The sequence below is a fragment of the Orcinus orca genome, chromosome 5, assembly GCF_937001465.1.
Source record: "Orcinus orca chromosome 5, mOrcOrc1.1, whole genome shotgun sequence".
NCBI classification, from domain to species: domain Eukaryota; kingdom Metazoa; phylum Chordata; class Mammalia; order Artiodactyla; family Delphinidae; genus Orcinus; species Orcinus orca.
In genome coordinates this window covers 127,443,549-127,453,122 of record NC_064563.1, presented here as the reverse complement: position 1 = coordinate 127,453,122, position 9,574 = coordinate 127,443,549, and the positions used below count along the sequence as shown (strand labels likewise).

Below are 9,574 nucleotides of genomic sequence, written 5' to 3'. Positions count from 1 at the left end.
ATCATTTAGAACAAGAATCTCTAATTCATATTTATATAATCTCATATGCTTGTTTTTCTTTGTATACTGGCTCCGTTCTCATTTCCAACAGAATTTGTCAACTGATGGGACTCACTGCTCCAAATTTTACATATTAGAAATTCCAACAGAGGCAATCTCAGCTTCAGTTTAGAAGTTTCCAGGAAAAGACTCCCACACCCAGTTAACTATCCCACACCTAATCAACTATCCCCAATAAACAGAGAGTTAAATCAGAAATTAGCAGGTTATATAGGAAATATATTTGGAGCAGGAAGAAAGCACAATTACCACACTGAAGATACTGCTCCTCCAGAGAAGAAGGAATATGGGGTAGAAAAAATAAAAAGCATTTGCTCTAAAAGGCGGGGGGATAAAAAGTGAAACAGTTATGTACACCGTTGCTACTACAAGTTGAATCCACAGCTCAAATATACAGTACTTGTCAATTCTTTCTAGTAACACTTTTAATTATTTTCAGTCAAACTTTTGTTTTCCATTCTCCTCAAGAGATAAATTTGAAATCTTTCCTTATATTCATTCCATCTTTACCATTCTTTTTGGAGTTTTATGTGCATCCCTCTTTACAGAAAATGAGGAAATAAGCTAGAACAGTGTTAATCAAAAGTGTAATTGCCATTTGCCACATACATTGTTTCTTTCCTTCCAGTATACCTCCCAACATTAACCTGGTCCTTTTCAGTTGTAGAGATTAATGAGAAGTTAATTTTCTTGAACCAAAGGAAGTAGTAAAATAGATTGCACATCACCAAAGTTACCTTAAAATCATCCTGCAACTGATAAGACCACTCTGAGAATCTGCCTCTCCAGATAACAAATACCTGTACTTTTATTTGTCACTATCAGCCTCACTTTTTGTTATGGTGGTTTAGTCCATGTATCTCCTTAGCTACTTTTATTCTTCTCTTTAGATCCATGTGAGCGTGTGGGTATGTGGTTGTGTATGCTACATGCTTTGTCTTGATCGTTCATGCCATTTCTAATCATAAAACCTTTAGGTTGAGAGTCCGCCTGCCGATGCAGGGGACACGGGTTCGTGCCCCGGTATGGGAAGATCCTACATGCCGCGGAGCGGCTGGGCCCATGAGTCATGGCCTCTGAGCCTGCGCGTCCGGAGCCTGTGCTCCGCAACGGGAGAGGCCACAACAGTGAGAGGCCCGCGTACCGCAAAAAACAAACAAACAAACAAAAAAAAACTTAGTTTGGTCTTGTGTTACTTAAAATATGTTTTGAGGAGCAGCAGCCTAACGATCACCTGGGACCTTATTAGAAATGGAGACTATCAAGTCTTACTCCAGACCTACAAAGTCAGATTTTAATAAAATCCACACGTGAATTGGAGATACTTTAACTTGGGGGCTGAGGGAGGAGAAATGTTGACACTCTTCTATCACCTTCTCAGAAAGTTATCTATTAACAGAGCCCACTTTGTCAATACCTATCTTATGTGATCCTACTTCTATTTTCCAAGAGTGTATCTTTCTTCAAATCTTCAAAATTTCTTACCTGGATAATTATAGAAGGCATCTTAATTTCCTGGTGATAGTAATCTAATTTCCCCAAATCATTTCACTCCATTAATTCCAGCATGATGTCACTAAATATTATCATTAATTGATTGATGGATTACATTGTGAAAGTACAACTTATCATAATTAGAAATTATATTTTTCAGTAACTTTCAGGTGAAAAGATTGAATGACCTTTATTAGCAGACACATCCTTCATTATCTTACCCCTTCCTAACTTTTTTTTTTTTTTTTTTTTTTTGCGGTACGAGGCCCTCTCACAGCTGTGGCCTCTCCTGTTGCAGAGCGCAGGCTCTGGATGCGCAGGCTCAGCCGCCAGCGGCCATGGTTCATGGGCCCAGCCACTCCGTGGCATGTGGGATCTTCCCGGACCGGGACGCGAACCCACATTCCCTGTATCAGCAGGCGGACTCTCAACCACTGCGCCACCAGGGAAGCCCCCCTTCCTAACTTTTAAAACCCGTCCCTTTGATGCAATTTCCAGAAGGTTTCAAGTTATTTCATCCTGTGAATCTGCTTCTGCTAGTCCCATTACATGACAGTCTTTATTTCTCAAAGATACCTTTTTACCTCACTAATGCTCCCTAGTCCACCAAGATTTAATTCTAGTGTCACATTAGCAATGACCTTAGTAAACTTGATATACCATTGCCCAGTGTACCAACAGCAAGTTATTAGAATTTCTAAAGGATAGTATTTGCTTATTATTCTTCATCTAGGAAATTCATATTTATTTAGAACAGAAGGTAATTGCATGGTTTTCTTTTCATCCTAAGTAACATCATAAATTGAGCTTATCACAAAATCGATGATCAGAAAATGCATGCATGAGTGAAAACATGTTTTTTATAATAACTGGACATTGTTTTTTTCTGTGCTTGGGAATTTAGTCAGGTATTACTAGGTATACTTAAAGTGACTTTAACGATCTGTCTCGGTATCCACACCCTTGTGTAATCTCCTCCTGTTGCAGTGAGTTGAGTTGGCTGTCCTGCTTTGCTTATAAGCAATAAAATATGGCAAGATGGATGAGATATCATATCTGTGATTGGGTTACATAAGATTGTGACTTGTAGGGTGGCCAAAATAGCTCAGTTGGGAGACCATTAGTCTGAAGATTGTGACTTGTGTCTTTCTAAGACTCCCTATTGCTTTCTGACTACCGCAGTTTGATGAAGCAAGCAGCTGAGTTAGAGAGGCCCATGTGACAAGGAACTGAGAGTAGTTCACAGCCAAGAGTCGGATAGAAACTGAGGCCAACAGTCCAGCAGTCTCTAGGAACTGAATTCTGTCAGCAACTATATAAACTTAGAAAAGTGGGTCCTTTCCCACACCAAACTTTCAGTTTAGAGTCCAGCCCTGGATGACAAACTCATTGCAGCTTGTGAGAGACTAAAGCAGAGGATGCAGCTAAGCTGTTCCCAGATTCCTGACCCATAGAAGCTGTGACATAATAAATGTGTGTTTTTGTAAGATGCTGATTTTGTGGTATTTTGTTAATGCAATCATAGATGGCAAACAAAAATTCTCTAGAGCATTACCTTACCTAAAAAGTGTGAGGCCCAAAATAATTCAGAAATGATACTCTAATGATATACAATATTTCAGATACATTTGGAGTTAGGGGAAACTGTTATTTACTTTAATTCCAGTCATGGATGCCTTGGATCCTGACAGGAATTATGTGTTTAAACATGTAGTCTTATGGTTGTACCTGGCATGGGCAAAGATACAACTTCCCCTGATCTTCTACATATATGAGACTTTGTTATTGCTCTTTAGGCATTAATGATATTTTGCCATTATTCTTACTTTGATATTATTGAATTATAAATCTAATGATTTAAGTCACTTGTTCTCAAACATTTTCTTTTCATAAACTGTTGGTTTCTCAGGAACCAGAATAATTAAATATTATTGAGGATCCTGAAACATTTATGTAGATTATCTCTAGCAATAGTTACTATATTAGAAAGTAAAACTAATAATTAAAATATTGATTTCTAGTTGATTTAAATATAACAATAAGCTTATTTCCTGTAAACATAGATAACATTTTTCTTTTTCTAAAGATGGCTGTATTTTTAAAAATAAAAGAATTGATAATAGTAGTATCTCTTTACATTTTTCAGATCTCCCTTATATAATGCTTAATATAAGAAATCTGGATTATCAAAAGTATTTGCATTTCATCACATACTATTACAGCCTCTGAAAACGTTCACTGACACTACTGAGTGAATGAGAGCAAAAAGATAATGTCCTACTATTATTATGTATATAGTTTTGAACTTTTGGACCCACTGAAGAGTATTAGGGCCATTAAAGACTAACAAGACCACACTTTGAGAGTTATTGATTTAACTAATCATCTATTTTCTCTTTTGTTCTGAAAACAATAAAAAAGGATAATTACAAAAATAATAAATATTTTAGAAAATATTTTAGAAAATTATATCACCAAGTATAAAAACCTGTATGACATAATGAAAGTCTCCTTTCAGTTTAATATTAATTGGCATGCTTTGTTTAACTAAACATCATACTAGTCTACAATATTATCAACCAGTTTAAGCTTTGTCATCTTGCTCTCCAGGATAGAAAGAGGAATCTTCAGATGTGCTGAAAGACAAACACAGAAGTACTCTGTGGTCTCTTTTCTTTTCAATTTAGAAACTAGATTAGAAAAACATTGGATAAGTGATGTAGTTGGATGTGTTAAGTAATTCTAGAGAAACAGAACCAATAGGATAGTTATATAGATAAATGAGAAGAGACTTTTTAAGGGAACTGGTTTATGGAGACTGAGATGTCCCACAATCTGGTATCTGTAATCTGGAGACCCAGAAAAGCTGGTAGTGTAATTCATCTTGAGTCTGTTGGCCTGAGAAACAAGGAAGTTGATGCTGGACCTCCCAGTCCAAGGTTGAAGGCCTGAGAACTGAGAATGTGGGGGGAGAGCTGAGGGTGGAGGAAATGATGTCCCAGCTTGAGAGGGATAGAGAATTTCCCCTTTCTCCACCTTTTTGTTCTGTTTGGGCCCTCAACCAATATGATGATGCCTGCCCACATAGATGTGGGTGGATCTTCTTTACTTAGTCTAATAATTCAAATGCTAATTTCTTCCTGAAACACCCTCACAGGCATACCCAGTCAAGTTGACACATAAAATTAACCACTACATTGGATAATAACACATATGTTATAGATCCTGGTGATTTCCACTTACATTTCTAAGTTGTTCTTTAAGACATAATTCTGGTAACTTGAATACTTAGCCTCATAATTCATACTTAAAATAAAAACTTTGAAAATGAGACATTACTGGAGCATTCATCTTTTGATAATCTTCTAAGTCTCAGTTTTTGGTTTTTTTAGCTATTAACAAGAATAGTTTTATTTTGAATGTCTGGTTAAACTCTCAGTAATTTTCTGTTCATGTATCTTGACATATTACTATTATTACTATTACTACTATACATAGCTCAAGGAGAAAGTACATTTCTTTGAAGATTGTTTAACCTGATACTAAAAGTATGGTAAAGCCAAAATACAAACAAGGTTATACTGTATTGAACATATTAGAGCCCACTGTAATTATCACTAGGGACCTAATTTGCTCTTGAATACATTCATTTAACTCACATTCAAACAGATTGGAAGACATTCATTTTCATACTTCTTTGTCCAGGAATATTTTCTGCCAATTGTATCACTCATTTGTTTTCATACATTAGATTGAAAAGTTTGCTTTTAAGAAAAAATCATGAAATCTATGCTTATTACTTTAATTAAGGAATTTAAGTCCAATTCTTAATCTCTGACTAAAAGTTTATCAGCTAGTGTGACTGAAAACGTTCCTTTGATCGTCATTTTACGATGGAATGAATTACCTTGTTCTGGCAGTGAGAAACAATCTGCTATTCTAAAATATTGTACCTGAAATCTACTATACTTGCTATTTCTTTGGTTGCATTCCAGAAGTCCAATATGTTCTCTCTGCATAAAGTAATTAATGAAGCAAATAAATATCTCAGAACTTGTGTTCAGGTAACATAGACAGTTATGATAATATCAAAAGGATAATTACATAAACATTCACTAAGAGAATAGAAATAACTGTTCAAGCAACCCAGACACTTGTCAAATATTTATCTTAATTCACTGTGAATTATATACTCAAAATTAAACATAGCCATGTTTATGGGTACTTCTTAGATATGTAGTCCACAAGTTTAAACATGTATTAACACAAATAAAAAAAAAACAATGACTGAAGGCAAATAAGAGAAACAAAATGAAAAAACGTTGTGGGAGAAGGTTTAATAAGATATATCTTAAATATTGAAGTTGAAATTGCTGTAAAGGGCATTTGCATTTTAAATACTTTTAATTTTTGAAAATAAGTTTAATTTATAATTAGAGCAGCATTGGATTGTCTCCATGTTGAAAAGTAGACAAATTTAGGCTCAATATATAATATCAAGTGTGAATATTTTATTGCCTAAGATTTTGATTAGTTCTGACATTGTTATCAAACATGTTCTAAATATGTTTGATTTTGTGCACATGTTATATTTCCAAATTATAATTTAAAATAAGAGAGAAAAAAATGACTACTGAATGAATCATATACTTAATTAATAAAGCACATTTGAAAATACCCATATGGCAAATTATGTGTATTTTATATAAAACCTTCAAGTAATTAAGTATATTTTCAACATTTATGTTTTGAAAATTAAAATTTGATTCCATTTCTATCAAACATACAACTCATGGTATAGGCTGTTAATCCATGTAATATGATGAAAGATATAATATTTTTCTATCTCTCTTCTCTCCTACTTTGTCTAGGCTGCAACTCAGAATCTGCATGAAAAATTATGTTTTCATATTAGAGAGATCTCAAATCCCCTATATCATAATAGTTATTGTTAATACTATGTGAGTCTAAATATTTTAACCCTGCTATAGTTAAGATTTTTCATAATTTGAAAATTTGGCCTACAAATATACACACAGAGAAAAATATTGAATGAAAATTATATAGAAGCTGAGAATCTGGAAATGTCAGAGCATCTGGAAGTTGAATCAATATTTCAGTTGTACCAGTCTAATCAAAAGGATTAGGGCAGGAACCTCAGCTTGCCAGGAGGGGCCTCCTCAGTAGGTGTTCCTCTCAGTAGGAGTCTTGCAGCAGTTCTTGTAAACCTATACAGCTCTGGTGAGCTCTCTTCCACCCAGGTAACAGCTGAGGTGGAAAGGAGATAAAATACAGAATCTACAGGTGTGGAAACTACCCTTGATTAAAAGCCTCACATTCCACAGGAGCCATAATCTTTTGTACCAACTCCGTAGAAAGACCTTTCATGGACTGTACAAGGTACATGCCCAATTATGAGTCTCTACACTCAGAGGAACCTCACAGTAGGGCTTCCTATCAAGTATTGTCCCTTGGTTTAAGTCAGCCTTCAATTAAGCAGTCGTTTTACTGTAAGCAGTGTTGCTTAGTAACTTAGTTGACAAATAGCGTCCTTCCCCGTTTCTAGGGAAACAAAGCTAGGAAATTTAACTGAAAATAAAATTCTCATGCAGAAGAGGAACAATTTTGTTAACTCTCTGCCAACACCATTAAAATGTAGATACAAAAGCCTTGCTGACGCTCTTAATTGTTTAGCTCTTTCTGTGCATCAAGATAATAAATTGGAAAGTCATTAGCAAATACAGAGTAACCATTGGCCGAGGCCTATGTAACAAACATTTATATAGGGTTTCTTCTTAAAATTAAGCAGTAGGTGTGGTCCACCCTAATTCTATGTTGACGTAAGACATTATGTGGTCAATTAACTATGTATTTTGTCACACTGGATTCATACACATTACACTGTAGCCCTAAAAATCCCTATCAACAAGAGTTGTTTTCATTGACATGAAAACTAAAGAAAGAAAATTTGAAGATGAAAAGTATGCTCAATGTGGAGCATCTGCTTAAAATTCAAATAAAGATTGGAAACAGAATAGAAGCAGCAACAAGAAACCACACACAAAAACATCGAGGAAGATCGCAAACTACTGATGCCAGGCAGCTATTGTGAGAATTATGAAAACGAGGAAGGTTCTAAAGCACCAGCAGTCACTTGGAGAAGTACTGACCCAGCTGTCCTCAAGATTCAAGCCTCGGGTCCCAGTAATTAAGACATGCATTGACATTCTGATCGAGAAAGAATATTTGGAGTGAGTGGATGGTGAAAAGGACAACTACAGTTACTTGGCTTAACCCTCCTAGAAGGGTCTGACCACGGGCACAGCCCCTCGTCCCATGGGAAGGATGGAGAGGAGTCGGCAGCGGCTGCGCCACCCGTAATTTTTTTTTTTTTTTTGGTTTTGAAACTTTAATGAGAAAAAATATATAATACCGAGCTCAAGAACACTGTGTGTTTGGTGTGTCACTGGCCCAAGGGTTGGGGATACACAGGATAGAAGTAGCAAACAGGATATACGTAAACAAAGATACACACTCTCGCAATGAAAAACCGGGGCTGGACACGCTTTTAAGTCTCAGTTTCCTCATCACTCAGCAGCATGTTGGGGATCCCACAGCTGATGGGGAACAGATGTCCTGACTCTGGGCACTGCAGGGTGCCCTCCAGCACATTCTCCAGCCTTTGTGCACCTCGACCAGATGCAAGGTGTTGGCAGCCTCCAGAAGCTCCGCCCACTCCACTTTGGGTACCGTAGGAGCCACGAAGTCGGGGTTGAACTCCACAGGGTTGATGCGGACCCCGGTGGCCTGGAGGCACAGGGGGAAGCCACGGGGCCCCACCCCCGCACATGCGAGCACAGCAGGCATTTATTAGTGACCTTAGGGAGAGCTACTTCAGTGGTAAGTGGAATGAGATTGCAGTGGGTTGAGATGTGAATGGGAACTGAGGTAGTGAACATTATGACAACAGGTATGTGAAGGTGATACGCAATAAAGCATAGTAAGCTTAAATTCAGTATTTTATAAGGGAAATCTGAGTCTTAAAAAATTGATGGAAAGAATATCAGTTAAAACTGTTCAAAATAAAGATTAACTGTTAAGAATGGGATAAATTATACTTTAAAAATTTGCAGATTATTACAAATCCCTAATTCGAAAATTAATATGGGGTATTGTATATAGGGGTCGAGCAAAGAGTGTAGATTTGATAGAAAGTGAATGCTTTGTGGATAGTTTTTAGTTTAACTAAATTTAATAGGCATTGTTTAGTGTTAGAATTCTAATTACATACAATTTCTAACTACATACATACATTAAAAATTTATTTACCATTTAACTCATAAAAGCCTCTGGGAAATGAATTTTATATTTGGTTCTTAGCAATATAAAAATGCTACAGATTATACACATTTGAATTTCTCAAGAAGTATGCAAGTAAGTATGAAAAGATATATACAGTAAAAGAATGGCAAAACCATTAAATTTTGAATACATATGCAAATATTCTTTAATGAAAAAAATAATGGTTTATGTATTTTGGTTTTTTATCTAGGTAAAGCTTTTGAAATTAATTTTAAGTATATTCACCTTGGCTATAAATAATCACCCAACTTTGAATTTTTTTTATATATATAAGATTTAGGCATTGTTTAGTGTTAGAATTCTAATTACATACATATTTCTCAAGTCACTGAGGAAAATCTAGTTTTAAAAAATTAATATTTAAGCCACTGAATATTTTATAAAATGATAAAATCAATAGTAGGGTAGGTTGTATATGCATGGGGACAGGGGTTTATGAAAACTCTGAGCTTTATGTTCAATTATGCTGTGAACCTCAAACTGCTCTAAAACAACAAAATTTATTAATTAAAAAATCAATAGAAGATGGTAATGTCAGTGTGCTCTCATTGTCAGTGTAAAATGGAAATACTGTTAAAGGAAATACTTATAAAGCTAAGTTGAATAATTTTCCATGTTAGAAATACTACTGAGTATCATGTAAACCAATATTTAAGAA

General features: G+C 35.5%; 1 pseudogene; it reads right to left on the bottom strand.

Moving 5' to 3' along the window:
* Window positions 1-7,941: 7,941 nt before the first annotated feature.
* On the bottom strand, window positions 7,942-8,513 carry LOC117199317 (multifunctional methyltransferase subunit TRM112-like protein; annotated as a pseudogene).
* Between the last annotated feature and the right edge of the window lie 1,061 nt (window positions 8,514-9,574).